This window comes from Salmo trutta, chromosome 3 (assembly GCF_901001165.1).
Source record: "Salmo trutta chromosome 3, fSalTru1.1, whole genome shotgun sequence".
Classification (NCBI taxonomy): domain Eukaryota; kingdom Metazoa; phylum Chordata; class Actinopteri; order Salmoniformes; family Salmonidae; genus Salmo; species Salmo trutta.
In genome coordinates this window covers 58165172-58185184 of record NC_042959.1, presented here as the reverse complement: position 1 = coordinate 58185184, position 20013 = coordinate 58165172, and the positions used below count along the sequence as shown (strand labels likewise).

The window sequence follows — 20013 nt, the reverse complement described above, 5'->3', positions numbered from 1 at the left end:
GTGGAAGAACTTGACTGGCCTGCAAAGAGCCCTGACCTCAACTCAATCGAACACCTTTGGGATGAATTGGAATGGCGACTGGGAGCCAGGCCTAATCGCCCAACATCAATGCCCAACCTCACTAATGATCTTGTGGCTAAATGGAAGCAAGTCCCCGCAGCAAGGTTCCCACATCTAGTAGAAAGCCTTCCCAGAAGAGTGGAGGCTTTTATAGCAGCAAAGGGGAGACCAACTCCATATTAATGCCCATGATATTGGTATAAGATGTTTGACAAGCAGGTGTCCACATACTTTTAGCTATGTAGTGTATTAGTGTACCATGATATTACACCATCAACGTCAACAGTGAAGAGGCGACTCCGGGATGCTGGCCTTCTAGGCAGAGTTGCAAAGAAAAAGCCATAGCTTAGACTGGCCAATAAAAGAAAAGATACACTTGGGCAAAAGAACACAGACACTGGCCAGAGGAACTCCGCCTAGAAGGCCAGTATCCCGGAGTCACCTCTTCATTGTTGAGACTGTTGTTTTGTGGGTACTATTTAACGAAGCTGCCAGTTGAGGACTTGTGAGGCGTCTGTTTCTCAAACTAGTACTTGTCCTCTTGCTCAGTTGTGCACCGGGACCTCCCACTCCTCTTTCTATTCTGGTTAGAGCCAGTTTGCGCTGTTCTGTGAAGGGAGTAGTACACAGCATTGTATGAGATCTTCAGTTTCTTGGCAATTTCTCGCATGGAATAGCCTTCATTTCTCAGAACAAGAATAGACTGACGAGTTTTAGAAGAAAGTTCTTTGTTTCTGGCCATTTTGAGCCTGTAATCGAACCCACAAATGCTGATGCTCCAGATACTCAACTAGTCTAAAGAAGGCCAGTTTTATTGCTTCTTTAATCAGGACTACAGTTTTCAGCTGTGCTAACATAATTGCAAAAGGGTTTTCTAGTAATCAATTAGCCTTTTAAAACGATAAACTTGGATTAGCTAACACAACGTGCCATTGGAACACAGGAGTGATGGTTGCTGATAATGGGCCTCTGTACACCTATGTAGATATTCCATAAAAAATCTGTTGTTTCCAACTACAATAGTAATTTACAACATTAACAATGTCTACACTGTATTTCTGATCAATTTGATGTTATTTTAATGGACAAAAAAATGCTTTTCTTTCAAAAACAAGAACATTTCTAAGCTACCCCAAACTTTTGAACGGTAGTGTATATTTGACTAAAACATAATTTCAAACCTTGCTTACATTTATTTGTAGATGATCACACGTGTATCTCTTTATTATGCGTGGGAATACTGGGAACAGACTCCCAAAAATGTTTTGCACTTGGAGCTGATTTCCTGGTGTTTTTACAATCCTTTATGTTCAATCATAAAAATAATAAAACTCAGAAAACTTGGGTGGCCAAATAAGTCACCCCCAAATAAGCCACCCCCAAGTTTGACTGCCGTTGGGGAACCCTATGTAGGCTATGTTGAAGCAGACAGTCATCTTCTGAATCATCATCCACACTTTCATCATAGACGTCCATACCGTCTCTCTTGGCAGTGACTGCATCCCAAATGGCACCCTATTCCCCATATAGTAGTGCACTATACAGTGTGTGTATCTGAGTGCATTGGTTATCTATTTCATCACTGTTCCTTTCCATCCCTCCAGTGGGTTAATACCACAGATGATCTGGAATGGTTTCTGTCCGTCTGATCGACACCCCAAACTATTCACCGCCTGATTACCAGGGAACTACAACCTGTATGGTAGCAATTATACCGTCACATAGAAAGCAGCCTTGAGATTTACTAGTGCATGACACCATAAATATAAAAACTGTTAATTCAATTCTGGTGTGTCAAAAGAACATACTGCCAGCAGTATGTGTTGGTCGCGCCAGTAATGCCCATGTGGTTTAAGTTAGAGTTCAGCTTTTCAGGGAAGCTCACTGTGGAACTCTTTTCTCATGATGTAATCAGTGCCTTAACCCCCTTCCCCTTCCTATCCTGACACACACACACAAACAATTACAGACATAGACACACACATGCACACTTCCTACCCTGGCACAAACTCCCTCTCCGTGTGCCCCCTCAACTAGCCAAATGCCTAATGTGTGTGAGACCAGATGGTAATGAATAGGTTTCGTATGAGAGGCGGAAAATGAACAAATCACAGAAACGCCGTTAAGCCTGGTAGACACTGTCCCCTGAGTGGACACACACACACGTTGGAAGCTGAGAGTACAGGTGTTATAATGGGCCCTTATTATGGCTACTTACTGGGGAAACAGAATAGAGAGGACCCCATAAGCCCAAACTCAACACCCAGAGATAACCTCATTACTACAGCACTTACTTGTTCCCCAGGCTAGCATTGGGAGGAAGCATCTTGTGAACAAGATTTCCACAACACCAACTGTGGAACCAAAATACCCAGCTGGCATGTACACCTGTATGGTCACTAGAGGGCTTTCAAGCCTTGCAGCACCATTGATGTCTGGAGTTGTTACTGGGCAGGTTCTGCTGGCCTATTGTGCACAGGGTTCTCATTGGTGGTGTTAATAGTATGTATGTGCAGTATGTGCTACATGATATCACACACATGACTGGTTTTACCTTTACGCAGGTGTGTCATGGACTATTGAGTATCTTTCTCTCTCACACATACACGCATACAGTTGTACACACACAGAGGCGCACACTCACCCTCTACTTTCTCACAGACACACACATACTGTAATTTCTCAGACTGTAATGCTGTATTTACTCACAGACACACACACACACACACACACACACACACACACACACACACACACACACACACACACACACACACACACACACACACACACACACACACACACACACACACACATACCTCCCTTATATGATTTAATACCAGGCGGTTGTCTCCAGCCTGCTTCCGAGTGGTGCGTCATTGTGGGGGTCAGGGCAGCCTCAGCCAGCAGATTGGGTGTCCTGATCTCCCTGTCTCAGGCTTGTTTTAACTAGGGCAAAACACTAGGCCCTAACAGAGCACCCGGGGAGATGAGAGAAGACTAGGAAGCCACCTTACCACTGGGTCTACTGGGTTGGGCCCATCGTCACTGCTGTTCTGGTTGATGTTATTCCTGTCTTGTGTTTGTTTTTCCCCTGAAATGTTCTGCGAAAGCTCGATCTGTGAGTAAAAATAGCAATCGATCATACCCAACAGGCTGGTGCAACACATTTCTTATGGTCTCTGGATATGGTTTGCTAAGGGACAGAGCACTCCCAGAAAATAACTAAGAGAACTTGAGATGAAGGGGAGGAGACGAGGAAAGAAAGCCACTTTAGACTAGACTGTGCTATAATGTAATGCTGAATCTTATAGATGGGTGTCCTCTACTCATCTTCTCTTCTTCACTTTTACTAATCTGAAACCACAAAGTAAGGGGAAGCAATATGGTGGAGGTCTACAGGGAGTGTCCAGTTCTTTCATGAAGGAGAGGTCATGGCAATGAAGCCTGTTACTATGCTCTACTATTGACTTACAGCCTCTGTGAGAGAGAAAGCATATCGTGTCACAAACTTGGCTGCTCAGTAACAGTCAGTCCCCATTGTCCTGGAGGGTCTCATAACCAGGCAAACACACCCAGCCCCAGTTCCTCTGTGAGGAAAAAACAACAGTCATGATGAAGTACTGTCACACCCTGACATGTTTCACCTGTCTCCACCCCACCCATGTCTCGTCCATCTTCACCATTATCCCTTTTGAATTTATACCTGCGTTTTCTGTTTGTTCATTGCCAGTTCGTCTTGTTTGTCAAGTCAACCAGCGTTTTTGTTCTCAGCTCCTGCTTTTCCCAGTCTCTCTTTTTTCCGCCCTGTTGGTTTTGACCCTTGCCTGTCCTGACTCTGAGTCCGCCTGCCTGACTCACCCTGAGCCTGCCTGCGGATCTGTACCTTTGCCCCACCTCTGGTTTACTGACCTCTGCCTGCCTTGACCTGTCTATTGCCTGCCCCTGTTGGAATATTAAACCATTGTCAATTCGACCTTGATTCCTGATAAGTAGCAACTATTTACTAGTCTGCTGGGACTACTTTACTGTACATCAGACTATCAACAGTTGGCGGACTGATCTAGTATCATTATGACAACATTAGGTAAACTAGTCCATACATGTCCCAACTGTCATGTTTTATGAAGTTTCACAGAAATAACACTTTCCCTACATATTTCTTTCACAATATGTCAGCTGAGCTGTTTGCCTTAAGGACCTGCGCTTGCGTGTGAAAACTGTTGGCACTGCTTTTAGCTTGGGTGAGGAGCATCACTCTAGGAATACAAACTCATTGTCATTAAATGGACTGAGATGTAGATGATGCTGAACTAATCATACATAGTTATGTCTGTCTGGCTGCATGAAGCCTACTGTTATTTGTGTGTGTAATTCCTCTTGTTTTCAGTCTGAGGTTCTGTATACTGTATGTGTCTCTGAGTGAATGGGTCCCCTTCAGTCATCGACTGCAGGCGGCGTGTGTGTTTGTCTGTGCCCCTGTTTGTGAGTTGGAACCCATGTGTCAATAGGTATTTTTAGTGCCGCCTCTCACTGCATTGCAATGGCACTCCTTCGCACCCCTTTGGACCTCCCCCACCCACCCTGTCTACCCTCCACCTCCACCACTCCAATCCCTCCGCCATAACATTCCCTCTCACTGGGAGAGACTATAGAGCTAGCCAGCAACAGTCAGTGTGTAACTTTAAAAAGGAGAGTGATAGTTTAGAAACGAGAGGAGCAGAGACAGACGATAGGGGATTGGATGACTCCAGTAACCATGGTGATAGTAGAACCCGCAGGCAAGAGTGCGCATGTTTAGGTTTTTGCCCTAGCACTACACAGCTGATTCAAATAATCAAAGTTTGATTATTTGTTCATTCAAACACAGACACCTACAAGACTGTAGGTGTCTGTGTTTGAGAGACTACAGTGCATTCATAAAGTATTCAGACCCTTGACTTTTTCCACATTTTGTTACGTTACAGCCTTATTCTAAAATTGATTAAATTGTTTTTTTCCCTCAAACTACACACACTACCCCATAATGACAAAGCAAAAACTTTTTTTTTTTTTTTAAATGTTGCTAATTTGAAATATCACATTTACATAAGTATTCAGACCCTTTATTCAATACTTTGTACTTTGTAGCGATTACAGCCTGGAGTCTTCTTGGGTATGACGCTACAAGCTTGGCACACCTGTATTTTGGGAGTTTCTCCCATTCTTCTCTGCAGATCCTCTCAAGCTCTGTCAGCTTGGATGGGGAGCGTCGCTGCACAGCTATTTTCAGGTCTCTCCAGAGATGTTCGATCGGGTTCAATTCCGGGCTCTGGCTGGGCCACTCAAGGACATTCAGAGACTTGTCCCTAAGCCAATCCTGCGTTGACTTGACTGTGAGCTTAGGGTTGTTGTCCTGTTGGAAGGAGAAGTCTTGGTGGTTCCAAACTTCTTCCATTTAAGAATGATGGAGGCCACTGTGTTCTTGGGGACCTTCAATACTGTAGAGGTACCCTTCCCCAGATCTGTGCCTCAACGCTATCCTGTCTTGAAGCTCTATGGACAATTCCTTCGACCTCATGGCTTGGTTTTTGCTCTGACATGCACTGTCAACTGGAGGACCTTATATAGACAGGTGTGTGCCTTTCCAAATCATGTCCAATCAATTGAATTTACCACAGGTGGACTCCAATCAAGTTGTAGAAACACCTCAAGGATGATCAATGGAAACAGGATGCACCTGAGCTTAATTTCGAGACTCATAGCAAAGGGTCTGAATATTTATATAAATAAGGTATTTCTGTTTTTTATTTTTAATACATTTGCAAAAATTTCTAAGAAACTGTTTTTGCTTTGCCATTATGAGGTATTGTGTGTAGACTGCTGTGGATTTTTTATTTATTTTTATCAATTTTAGAATAAGGCTGTAACGTAACAAAATGTGGAAAAAGTCAAGGGGTCTGAATAATTTCTGAAGGCACTGTATGTGGTTGAGAGATTTCCCTGAGCTACTGTTAGTGTTGGAGAGAGGAGTGGTAGTAGGATGGTAATGCCTCGACTGACAGAGTGAATGAAACAAGGTGTAATTGGACAAGACAATGGTTCCGTGACTAGACAAAATGAATTAGGGCACATCCAATGGGGGCTATAAGAGGAAGTCCCTAAGCGCTATAGTTAGACACTTTAGAGAGAGGAGAAGGAAGGGGGAACATTTTCATTCACAGGCTGAGCAAGACAGGAGTGGAGAGAGAAGGGAGGGAGGGAGGGAGAGATTAGAGGGGGGAAAAAACTAAGCGTAACCCTGGAGGGGTTGGAGTGACAGTTTGAACAGGGGGCAATAGTTGTGGGAGAGCCGCCCAAATGCCATAGCGACTGCAGCAGTCCCCCTCTGCTGCAGGGTGTGTATGTGTCGTGTGTGTGTGTGTTTGTGTGGACTACTAGTCGGTGTGTGTGCGTTGGTGTGTGTGTGAGTGCTACTAGTCGGTGTGTGTGTGGTGGATGAAGGATTGTGGGGGATTTCTGAGAGGAGTAAAGGAACCCGACACCCAAAAGAAGTCTTCCCCCCAAACACCACCCCCCACCCAGCCCTCCAGGAGGAAGAGAGCAAACAAGTGCAGGGTCCCCAGAGACCTCCTGACTGTGTGAGGGGTCATCTGGAACACCCGCCTCAAAGCCTACCCCCAACCCCCCCACCCCTTCTCCTCTGACCCCACCACCACTATGATCCCACCAACCAACATCACGTCCACCTTCTAGCACACAACAGTGTAGCAACCCACCACACAACCCTCTGGCCACAGCACAAACCTTCGAGTGGGATCACTTTCAACGACGACAAACACAGATGAAATAACTGAGACAGTTGTTAAATACACACTAATCAATCCATGTATCCGTTATTGAGCAGAGCATTTCACATAATGGCTGTCGCAGCTCTTCGGAGACAGAAACATTGATTTGCTCGCTGTTAGACAGTATGCTGCTAAAATGCTATTTTATTACAGTACACGAGCTATCAATCACCTCAATAACCACTAGGACTCAAAATGTCCATTTAACTCTATCCTCTAAAGCCACACAGTTTTCTGGCTCTCTTGGCTCTCATTTGTTTGCTTGTAAAAACAAACCTCCCCCCAACACACACCGAGACACTGACACACACACTGACTGAATGATTGACTGGGTGTAAAACGGAGTTGGGTAGGGGAATGTGCCAGGTCACAGAAAGAACTTTGAGGAGAGTGAGAGGAGCTGACCACCGCAGGTTTTTTACACTGAACATCCAGAGGAGATCTCCTCAGGGGCTGTGCCACACACCCTGACCCCCACCCAGGAACCTTCCCCTGGGGCAGACATTGACCCAATGACCCCTGACACCTCCACAACTCCCACAGCCTCTCCAGGGACCAATTATAAACAAACCACCCCGAGGCCTAGGATATTGATAGTGACAAACATAGACAACTCACACTAAACAGACACATGTGCATGCATAATGCATACCCACATACACACACACACACACAGTCAATAAACACCCTGCATATTGAAATAAGTGCTGTGTTCTCCGTCCATTTCAGAGGTGACATTGAAGAACAGAGTGGAAAGCCCATGAAAGAGAGGGAGAGAGAGAGGGGGAGAGGGAGGGGGGGTAGTGTCACTGTACAGTCTGTGCTTTCAACAGCCATTGAGATTTTGAGAAATTCTAGGGATTCTGAGAGGCAATGAGAAAAAGAGACACATAGATTAGAATGTTTTAGAGGGTAGAATGCTCGGCATTCTGGAACTGATCTGTGTTGTCAGAATCCTGCACCCCTCCACAGCTGTCATATCAGAACCACTAGCGGTTCTGGGGGGGGGGGGTGGGGCAACAATTTTGGACCCCCTTGTGGCCCCCCTAAATGTGGAGTATGAAATAATTTTTACATAACTTTTTTTACATCCATTATTAGATAGTGGCAACACGGAACACTAATTTAACCCACACATTGTCTAGAGGGATGGCTTTAGGCGGAACACAACAGTATCGTACCACATGCAAAACGATATGACAACAATAACGTCTAATGTAACTGGCCCCTCTAACAGTACAACTGGCCCCAGTTGAAATGGTCTAGAACCGCCACTGATCAGAACAGGGGATGGAACAGAGGATGTGTGTCTTGCCTCTTGAATTCCTTTGAGAGAGCCACTTTAATTTTTTATTTACATTTTTCAGCTGAGGTCAGAGGCGATAAATTGATAGCATAAATTTGGAATGAGTCGAATAACAGGAGATTCATCACTGTCAACACAGAAGAACTAGACTGAATACTTAAAGAAACTTGGGATGAAAGGTTAAATTACATAGACAGATTCATTTCTCATAATCAACTTCTTTAAAATCTCAAGGCTATCTTTCAACTAACAAAGAGTTAGGCGCATTAATGAAGAGTAGAGAAAATCTCCCCTTTAAAACCCTTTTTCTATGTTCTCTCTTGATAATGACTTCTTTCTCTACTCAAACTTCTTACCTTTTTTCCTTTCTCCTTCTACCTGACTCCTCATCCATTCTACAACTTGAACTTTTCTTCTCCCTTTCTCTCTCTCTCCCTCTTTCTTTCTTTCTTTCTTTCTTTCTTTCTTTCTTTCTTTCTTTCTTTCATGCTCTCTTTCTATCTCTCTCCCTCCCTCCCTCCCTCTTTCCCTCCCTCTTTCCCTCCCTCTTTCCCCCCTCCTTTCATCCCTCCCTCATTTAGTGAATTCCTCACAGGATCAGACCTGCTTTTTATGCTTCATTCACTAGGTTTCACTCAAAGTAGCAAGAGAGGAGGGAGAAAGTGAGGAGAGAGAAGAAGAGGGGTGGAGAGTGACACCACACCAAAATAGCTGGTTAAGGGGCAGCATGTGTAGGTTTTAAACAACAGCAAATGGACAAAAAATGAATTTTGTAAAATGGAGAGAAATAATGTCAGAAAGGAGGTAAGAAGTGAAGAGAGACAGAGGGAAAGAAGGCCAGAAGAATAATGGTAATAAAGGTCATAACATTTGGAGGGGTATTTGCGGTTGCCGGGGCAACCAACAAAGCCTTGCCAGTCAGGGGAAGAGCCCAGAAAAGAGTGTGAAAGCAAGAGGGAGAGGCAATGGCCTGCACAAAGGATAGCAGCTGAAGTATTTCTCAGTAAGAATGAGAAAGAGCTTCTGATAGAAATGGGAGAATAATATTTGAATATTTTTTACTTCATTATCCCCATGGGGAACTTTTTGTATGAATACGCTTGAGGAACGGATAGTATTTAAAATCTGATGACTGTCAAACATTCATTTGGTTTTCATCACCTTCATACGTTTGGAAAATATCAGTTAAACATTACCTAACAGTTTACTGTAGTGTTACTGTTATATTGACCTACTCATTCGCCATTCGTCTTGGGGAAAAAATAACATCAAAAACACTTTTGAGGCCACAGGCAGTTGCAGCAAAAGCTGTAAGTAAGTCTATGAAACAACCCTAGCAACCAGACAACATGTATAAATCAAGTTAGTGAAGTGACTAAATAGATTCAAAGAACATGGTGGAAAACCCTATTCATTTTTTTATTTTGTATTTATTTAACCTTTATTTAACCAGGTAGGCCTGTTGAGAACAAGTTATCATTTACAACTGCGACCTGGCCAAGATAAAGCAAAGCAGTATGACACAAACAACAACACAGAGTTACATGGAATAAACAAATGTACAGTCAATAACACAATAGGAAAAAATCTATATACAGTGTGTGCAAATGAGGTAAGATTAGGGAGGTAATGTCAGGCGGCTCAAGGAAGCAGGAGGGGTGAAGTCAAGCGCAGGAGACACAAGTCTGTGAATACACGTTTAATAGGTATCCACTCTTGTCCAAAAACTAGGTAGGGCAGGGCGACAATACAAAAGCCCAAAATACCAGCCCGCACACAATGTAGGGACGCAGCCCACAATATACTCTGCAAAACCCACAGGCAGAGGTAAACACCTGTTCCCCAGACGAATCGTCCTGATGTAAAATAATCACACACAAAAAACAAACCTACATAGCAAGACTAAATACCCCCCCCCCCCCCACTAATGAACTAATACAAAACCGGTGCGTACCTAACCTAGACCTGCGTACCTAACCTAGACCTAACCTAGACCTAACCAACAGACTGGAGTGATAGATGTGCAGAAGATGAATGTGCAAGTAGAGATACTGGGGTGCAAAGGAGCAAAAAATTCTAATAAATAACAATATGGGGATGAGGTAGTTGGATGGGCTATTTACAGATGGGCTATGTACAGGTGCAGTGAGCAGTGAGCTGCTCTGACAACTGATGCTTAAAGTTAGTGAGGGAGGTATGAGTCTCCAGCTTCAGTGATTTTTGCAATTCGTTCCAGTCATTGGCAGCAGAGAACGGGAAGGAAAGGGGGCCAAAGTAGGAATAGGCTTTGGGGGTGACCAGTGAAATATACCTGCTGGAGCGCGTGCTACGGGTGGGTGCTGCTATGGTGACCAGGCAGCTGAGATAAGGCGGGACTTTACCTAGCAGAGACTTATAGATGACCTGAAGCCAGTGGGTTGGTGACGAATATGAAGCGAGGGCCAGCCAACGAGAGCATACAGGTCGCAGTGATGGGTAGTATTTGGGCTTTGGTGACAAAATGGATGGCACTGTGATAGACTACATCCAATTTGCTGAGTAGAGTGTTGGAGGCTATTTTATAAATGACATCGCCGAAGTCAAGGATCAGTAGGATAGTCAGTTTTACGAGGGTATGTTTGGCAGCATGAGTGAAAGATGCTTTGTTGCGAAAAAGGAAGCCGATTCTAGATTTCATTTTGGATTGGAGATGCTTAATGTGAGTCTGGAAGGAGAATTTACAGTCTAACCAGACACCTAGGTATTTGTAATTGTCCACATATTCTAAGTCAGAACCGTCCAGAGTTGTAATGCTGGATGGGCGGGCAGGTGTGGGCAGCGATCGGTTGAAGAGCATGCATTTAAGAGCAGTTGGAGGCCACGGAAGGAGAGTTGTATGGCATTGAAGCTCGTCTGGAGGTTAGTTAACACAGTGTCCAAAGAAGGGCCAGAAGTATACAGAATGGTGTCGTCTGCGTATAGGTGGATCAGAGAATCACCAGCAGCAAGAGCGACATCATTGATGTATACAGAGAAAAGAGTCAGCCTGAGAATTTAGCCCTGTGGCACCCCCATAGAGACTGCCAGAGGTTCAGCAGTTACAAGTGGTTTATATGAAACACTTGGACTTTGAGGAGGAGAAGGTTAAAATGTAACCATTAAGAGGTTTAAAGAGAGACTTGGATTTGGGTCCAGGGTTTCCAGTCAAACAAAAGAGTAGGTTTTTGGACTCAGGCTTGGGATTAGCATGAATTGGAAGCTGGTGCTAGAATGTTAATGATATGCAGGGCAAGGCAAGCAGACCAAAGGAAACAGCAGCTCTGCTATTCAAATGGAAAAAGAGAGAGAAAGGAGACAGAGAAAAGGGGGGAGACTGAATGAGAGAGAGAGAGAGAGAGAGAGAGAGAGAGAGAGAGAGAGAGAGAGAGAGAGAGAGAAAAGTTAAAGGAAATGAGGGCATGCGTGTAAAACTATTTGTGTCCATACATTATCTGGGTTTATGGGTGTTTGGAATATAGCGTTTATGTCTCTTTGTCCTCTGACATAAACCACACCATGCCTTCATGTTGACGTACTGAGATAAGGTAACATGCTGACCAATATACTGTACACACACACACACACACACACGCACGCACGCACACACACACACACACACGCACACACACACACACACACACACACACACACACACACACACACACAAACAGTCTATCAGTGGTTCAGTGCCCCTGTTTATCCAAAGTGGGTCTGGATCAGGCAGTGTTTGCTAATGACCTTTATTGTCCCACGCTGCTGATAGAGTGCCAGATAAAGATCGCTTTTCTCCTCGTGGCACCACACTGCGAGAGACGGGCAAGTACTGACACATAGCTGCCTAATACTCTTCCTCTCTATCTCGCTCTTCTTGCCTTCTACTCATTTTCCTTCTACTCATTTTCCTTCAGCATACCCAACTCCTAGGCTACTACACTGTCTGACACTCATTGTCTTGATTTTAAAATAGCCAATTGTTTTCATTAGAGTTTGTGTTGTGTGTTACTGTTTGTGTTTGCTTGTTTCATTCACCTTACAAACTCTACTCTTTCACGTTTATACTGAACAACACTTTTATCTCACTTCTTAGGTTGAGTATTTTCTGTGTGCGCTTTGGTCTCCTCTCCAAGACCCATTTTCACAACTCTTATGATGCAAAGTACTGTGCTTTAGTGCAAAACCTTCAATCACACTAATTATAGCCCAGGGGTGTAATAGTATACAGTTAAAGTGGCAAACTCTGTAATAATGTTTACTTTGGGATAAATCCAAAGAAAAAACCCTAGATAGATGTAGGCTACTGGCAACAGCTATGATGAGTGGATGAAAGAAGTGATAACAGATGAAGGTGTGGATCCCAAATGGCACCCATTTCACTATAGTGCACTACTTTTGACCAGGGCCCATATAGGGAATTGGGTGTCATTTGGGAGACACCCTAAGTGTTGTTTTTGATATCTCACATAAAGTAAGGATGTTGATGCTGAAAACCAGGATACAGTTACCCAGACAGAAAGGTCGATTTTGTTAGGCGTACAAGCAAGTAATTAAAAAGGTAAAATACCTCTGTTTTCTTCCTCTGTATATTATTTAATATTCCCCAAAGCTCTCAATTCCTGTAACACATAAAAATCACTTTATACCCAGGGGCTTACTCATATTTACAGTGCTGTTGTCGGGCCATGGGTCCCACCCAGGGCGACTACTGATTGGCTGTTTGCTGGTAGAATATTCAACAAGCACCTGGCTGGCTGTTGTGATTGGACACAGCCAGTGCAGTTATGTAAATGAGCACCTGGTGGCGTTCGCTTGCCTCTGGGTGAGTTGAGGTTTGAGCAGGGCTCTCGTGTGCGCAGCTGATGCTAGGTTTCCGCGGTGAAGTAGACGAATAGAGAGCGACGAACAAACGGAACGGAGATATGAACGGTTTTCTCGTCCCGTTCTCACTTTAATCTTGACAAATGTGAGCTAGACAGCGTGACATTTTCATCTAAGTTTTTGGACGTAACGTGTTGCCTATTTTGGAGTGCTTTGTTGTTTTCAGAGTTTAAGAAAGGTCGAACGCGCCGCGCAACAACTGCAGGCAGCGTTTGATTATTCCCGTGGCGGAATATTTTGGTGGACAGTCACAGTCCGACACATTGCGCACTGGATATTCAAAACATTTAGAAGTTGCGATTGGTGTCACATTTCTCCGTGACTTTTAGGTAAGTGGTAAAAACGACATCACGTTTATGCATTGACAAAGCGTTTACATATCAGTACGCACTGTCAATAAACGCAAAATGCTACATCGCTTTACTCATGCCAGTTAAGGAGCTGCTGTGGGTAGGCTATCTTAGACGGTTACATGAGGTATTTATGTCCGTTTGTCTGTGCATGGGTGTTTGTGGGTTTATGTCAGTCTGTCTGTCTGCCTGCCTCGCTGTGTCGATTGGCGTCAAACAGTCTCGGTGTATGGCGGGGAAGGCTGGTTTGGACTCCGGCCACCGCACTCTGGAAGCGCATAGTGAGGTGTAACGTTGCAACCACATTGCTTGTTTGCCTGGCCTGGTGATTTGATCAATTCTCTCTTCCACGAGTCAACGAACTAACAACATAGTTATTACATTGCATCATTCACGTCTTCATTAATGATATACAAAGTAGCTAGTTAAGGCTATTGTAATTAGGCTACATTGTATCCCTGCAGTATAAAAAGTATCCTAATGTATAGCATAGTTACAGTACATTGTATCTCTCTAAGGGACAACAGAAGTGATAACCCATAACATCTGCTTCTTATTAGACCACATAGTCTTAACTGCTCTTCACGTCATTCTATTATATTATTTGATAGATGACCACTGTAATACCAGTGTATAAACAGTGTATTACCTAAACGCATTATCAGTTGTTCAATCGTTTTTTGTTCTTAGTAGGCCACCTATATGAATTAGCTGGCCTGCATTAGGCCAAGGTCTATGCGCACATTTAGCTTTTTCATGCATATCCTTATTTAGGCTACATTTTCCATTAGATCTCTTAGGTGCTTATCTGATTTACTGCCCACAATTGACCCCCTAAATTGCAAATGGGCTTGAGTTGTTTCAAGTCATCCCCCCGGCCTCATTCCATACTAAATAACCTTTCAGTGACATGGTTCGCTTTGAATTACCCAGAGTCTGTAAACTATAGAGGTAATGGGCCGATTCTATTGATATGGGGCTCCTCAAACCCAGTTGGTGTTAAACACAATCAATTCTACGGATGCAGAGTACTAAAACTGTAAAAAGGCAAAGGCTCAACGGTCCTTGATGTGAGAAGAATGTTGTCAATAAAACGTTGAATGTTTACCATGATGACCTCATAGCGTCCAGGTGGCCATTGTCACACCCTGATGGAACATGGCGCGGTTATTGACCTTGCGACCTCGCGCTGTAAGCAGGTGACCCCAAGCAAGGCAGAGCCGCTTGAATTTTGTCCCTGTGGGATACACCAGTGTAGCGAATGGGGGGTTCTCCTCAGGGGAGCAATCAGTCACTGGAACAAACCCCCCAAACTAGCCTAAAGTACTGCCAGAGAAAATAAACATGTTTCTAGAGAATCCAGTCTCAACCTATGGAACACAATCGGACACCACCAAAAACTGAAGGGGTTTTAGAAGGAACACATGCGGAAGAAAGAGAAGGAAGAAGGAGAAACATGTCCATTATGTCTCAAGCATCATCACCCACAGTGTTGATGAATCCATCATGGAGAATGAATGGATCGATTATCCTCTGACAGAGACATGAGATGAATTACAGTGAGAGAAAATATGCTTTCTCATAGAACCAACTGTGTGTATTTGTGTGTGTTTTTGGGACACAGAGTAAACGATAGGGTTAGGGGGATAATTGTGCAGAGAGAGCAGGGGTCTGGTTTCTCTTCCCTGGGATGAAAATGCTACCTTTAGGGGGTATATATGCCTTTTATTGAGACCCATTTGATCTCCCCCTCTCCATTCGTCTCTCCCTCTGCCTCATCCAACATACCTTTGATGCAGTAATTGATCATTCTGGCAATCTGTCTCTCTCCAAATCTCTCTGAACATCTCTTCTTTCACTTCATCTTCCACCACTCTCTCTCTCTGTCCCCCTCCGGCTGAAGCAGCACTAGATCATTTATCCCTCTATTCCTTTCCCTCATCCTCCCATCTCTATCATTATCACCCCCCCCCCTCATCTCTGCCTCCACTCATCTTTGTGGTTACCATCCTCCCAACCCTGATAGATAGTGTTGGTATGGGGCTGGGTAAACAGTTGTGTCTATTGACTGTGGCTGGACTGTTTGAATGAGTGAATCTGTCAGTGTATCTTATCTGGGGATCTCACATACCCTCAGCATATCATGCCAGCATAAGAGCTGACTGGAATTCCTCTGTCTGCATGCAGTATAATGAGGAATCATCTTCAGGGTTGTTCATTTCAGTGATACAGTCAGGGAGTATTTGAATAGTGAAGTGTGTGCCCCCAAACAACCTAAAAGGCATTTCACATTATTATATTGTAATGATTTTACTGGGCTCTAACAAGTGTCTCTCCACATTCTATATGACGGATATCATATTTGCCTACGATAAGTATGGAAATGAACAAACTTCAGTCGACTTAAGTCCAAAATAATGAGCTCTTTTTCTTTTATCTGTCTCTGTCTCTGTCTCTGTCTGTCTGTGTGTGTGTGTGCGTGTGTGTTGACTCGTGTGGTACAATATCCCACCCCCAAAATCATTACTCAGGGCTTCCAGACAACTCTAGAAAATGTTCATGAAAAACCGTCACGATGCCACATTGAACATCAAAGAATTGCTTATTTCCTCATGTTGCCTCCCAAATGGCACCCTATTCCCTATATATAGTGCACTACTTTTGACCAGAGCTATCCTAGGCCCTGGTCAAATGTAGTGCACTATATATAGGGAATAGTGTGCCATTTGGGACTGAGCCTATGTCTCTTTATCACCTCAGTGTTCAGAGTAACACCATCCCTGTTGAGGTTCTGACTATGACATCAGCCTTCCCCTTCCAGGCATTAGGACCAGGATACTGCCCTGTGAAGTGTCGGTGAGCTCTTTTTAGGAGCAGAGAGAAATGAGCTGGTAGAGGGATCAACCGATGCCTGAGGGGTGTAAAAATGATAATGGGTGTGTTCGTGTGTGTGTCAGCGTGAGTTACATCTAGTACCAGACTCCACGTTAATCAGGTCATCAGGAACGGCTCCAGAGCTGAGATTTTGTTTGTTGTGTGTGTTTGAATGGTCCAGACTGACATTAAACAGCTCTGAGGATGTCTTCAGCCTTCCCCTGCGTGACCATTTATTTGTTTTGATGAAGAAGTTGGTTAGTGAAGTAGAGAGTCTGTTTTTCTCACTGCGGTTCTAAATGCTGAGCCTCGCACAACACATTCCGGTTTGACCTGCTCTCTCTCTTTTCTCTGTCTCCAAACTATTCCTCCCTCCCTCCTTTTCCCTCCTGTCCTCCTTTTCATTTCAATGCTAAGTCACTGGGTGAATCATTCTCACCCTCCTGCTGCCAAGGTCCCGTCTTTGTCTAACGCTGTCTAATGCTTACTCTATATTTCTGAGTCAGGCTTCTAAATATGGAAGCCCCCCCCCTCTCTCTGCTCCTCTACTTCCCTCTACCACTTTCTCCTTTCTTCTCTTCTCCCCCTTTTCTCTCCACCATGGTGGACTGGGCGGCAGTCCGTTTTCTCTCCTACTCTCTCTCTCCACCATGGTGGACTGGGCGGCAGTCCGTTTTCTCTCCTACTCTCTCTCTCCACCATGGTGGACTGGGCGGCAGTCCGTTTTCTCTCCTACTCTCTCTCTCCACCATGGTGGACTGGGCGGCAGTCCGTTTTCTCTCCTACTCTCTCTCTCCACCATGGTGGACTGGGCGGCAGGCCGTTTTCTCTCCTACTCTCTCTCTCCACCATGGTGGACTGGGCGGCAGTCCGTTTTCTCTCCTACTCTCTCTCCACCATGGTGGACTGGGCGGCAGGCCGTTTTCTCTCCTACTCTCTCTCTCCACCATGGTGGACTGGGCGGCAGGCCGTTTTCTCTCCTACTCTCTCTCTCCACCATGGTGGACTGGGCGGCAGGCCGTTTTCTCTCCTACTCTCTATCTCCACCATGGTGGACTGGGCGGCAGGCCGTTTTCTCTCCTACTCTCTCTCTCCACCATGGTGGACTGGGCGGCAGGCCGTTTTCTCTCCTACTCTCTCTCTCCACCATGGTGGACTGGGCGGCAGTCCGTTTTCTCTCCTACTCTCTCTCTCCACCATGGTGGACTGGGCGGCAGTCCGTTTTCTCTCCTACTCTCTCTCTCCACCATGGTGGACTGGGCGGCAGTCCGTTTTCTCTCCTACTCTCTCTCTCCACCATGGTGGACTGGGCGGCAGTCCGTTTTCTCTCTCCCCATTGTGAGAGTAGCACGGTGCCGTTCTCTCCTCCCCCTCTTTCTCTCCTCCCCTTCACCCCCCCTTTCTTTCCCCTCTCCGCAGACAGGTGGTAGTGAGACAGTGTAAATTGAATTCAGGGAATTGGTCCGAGGCCTTGTGTCACTAGAACTGTAACAAACCCTCAGAGGTCCAGTATAGTTAGAGGCAGTCTAGCATCACAGATTGATCTTCACTCTATCGCCAGTATGTCATTAGGATGCCAATGCTACTACCGATATATTGCATACTTGTTATAGTATAGGTCTCATATGGAAAACAGTACATCATAAGTTAGATAGGTACTGTTATTCCTATGCCTAGGGCTCAATTCAGTTAAAACATCATTATTTTTTCAGTGCTAAAATGTTCTCACCAAGACTATGTTTATAGCTTGAGACTTAAAGAGATTTGAGGGTTCTTAATTCAGATTCAGTGGCAGTACACCTCCCTGGGTTTTCGTGACTGCACTTCTCTCCCATCTAGGGCGGCAGGTAGCCTAGCGGTTAGAGCATTGGGTCAGTAACCGAAAGGTTGCTGGTTCGAATACCCTGTTGACGTGCCATTGAGCAAGGCACTTAACCCTCATTTTCTCCAGGGGCGCCATACTACTGTGGCTGACCCTGTAAAGCAGCATATTTCACTACACCTACCTGGTGTATGTGACAATAAAACATATACTGAACCAATATAAATGCAAGATGCAACCATTTCAAAGATTTTACTGAGTTACCATTCATATGAGAACATCAGTCAATTGAAATTAATTAATTCAGCCCTAATCTATGGATTTCACATGAGTTGGTCATAGATACCTTAAAATAAATGGGCCTCACATTGGGCCTCAGGATCTCGTCACTGTGCATTCACTCTGTGCATTCAAATTGCCATCGATAAAATGCAATTGTGTTCGTTCATAGCTTATGCCTGCCCATACTATAAGCCCACCACCAAAATGGGGCACTCTGTTCACAACGTTGACATCAGCAAACCGCTCGCCCACATGATGCCATACACGTGGTCTGCGGTTGTGAGGCCGGTTGAACGCATTGACAAATTCTCTAAAACGATTTTGGAGGAGGCTTATGGTAGAGAAATTAACATTCAATTCTCTGGCAACAGCTCTGGTGGACATTCCTGCAGTCAGCATGCCAATTGCACGCTCCCTCAAAACTTGAGACATCTGTGGCATTGTGTTGTGTGACAAAACTGCACATTTTAGAGTGGTCTTTTATTGTCCCCAGCACAATGTGCACCTGTGTAATGATCATGCTGTTTAATCAGCTTCTTGATATGTCACACCTGTTAGGTGGATGGATTATCTTGGCAAAGGACAAATGCTCACTAACAGGGATGTAAACAAATTTGGCTACAAAATTTTAGAGAAATAAGCTTTTTGTGCGTACGGAACATTTCAGGGATCTTTTTTTCAGCTCATGAAACATGGGACAAACCACTTTATGTGTTGTGTAATTTGTTTGTTGTTCAGTGTACATATAAAGAACACCTTCCTAATATTGAGTTGCACACCCTTTTGCCTCAATTTGTTGGCCCATGTTTACCACAATGCAGTTGTATCAAGTTGGCTGGATGTCCTTTGGGTGATGAACCATTCTTGATACACACAGGAAACTGTTGACCATGAAAAATCCAGCAGCAGTGCAGATTTTGACACACTCAAACCGGTGAACCTGGCACCTACTATCATTCCCTGTTCAAAAGCACTTAAATGTTTTGTCTTGGCTGTTCACCCTCTGAATGGCACACATACAGAATCCATGTCTCAATTGTCTCAAGGCTTAAAAATCCTTTAACCTGTTTCCTCCCCTTCATCTACACTGATTGAAATGGATTTAACAAATTAAATCAATAAAGGATCATAGTTTTTGCCTGGATTCAGCTGGTTAGTCATGGAAAGAGCTGGTGTTCCTAATGTTTTGTACTCAGTGTATATATCCAGGATAGGGATTATGGAGAGAGGGAGTGTAGCGTCACTAGGCCAGGTGTAATCATCCGTTTGAGGCCCAGAGCAGTTCCCTGGACGGGCACTGACAAGTACGGAGATCTTAGCCCTGCCTGAGAACCAAAATAAAACCATTGGAGTAGCAGACAGTGAGAGTGAAACAAAATTCTTGTCCCGTGGGAACCTATTGGAGTCCCACTCTGAGTCCAAAATGGCACCCTATTCCCTACACAGTGCTTTACTTTTGAACAGGGCCTTTTTTTTCTCAACATGTAGATTGTGGCTTATATCAATGTATTGTCTGCATCATTTCCATTCCCCTAATAAATATATATATATATATATATATATATATATATATATATATATATATATATATAGGGA

At 44.4% G+C, this 20013-nt stretch overlaps 1 protein-coding gene across 3 annotated transcripts in view; it reads left to right on the top strand.

Annotated features, from left to right (window-relative positions):
- Window positions 1-13025: 13025 nt before the first annotated feature.
- LOC115180823 (epithelial discoidin domain-containing receptor 1) overlaps window positions 13026-20013 on the top strand; it is a 64715-nt gene continuing 57727 nt past the window's right edge. For all 3 annotated transcript variants that reach the window (XM_029742988.1, XM_029742994.1, XM_029743001.1), the window contains exon 1: window positions 13026-13418. The gene's annotated coding sequence lies outside the window, so the exon portion shown is untranslated. The remainder of the gene's footprint in view (window positions 13419-20013) is intronic.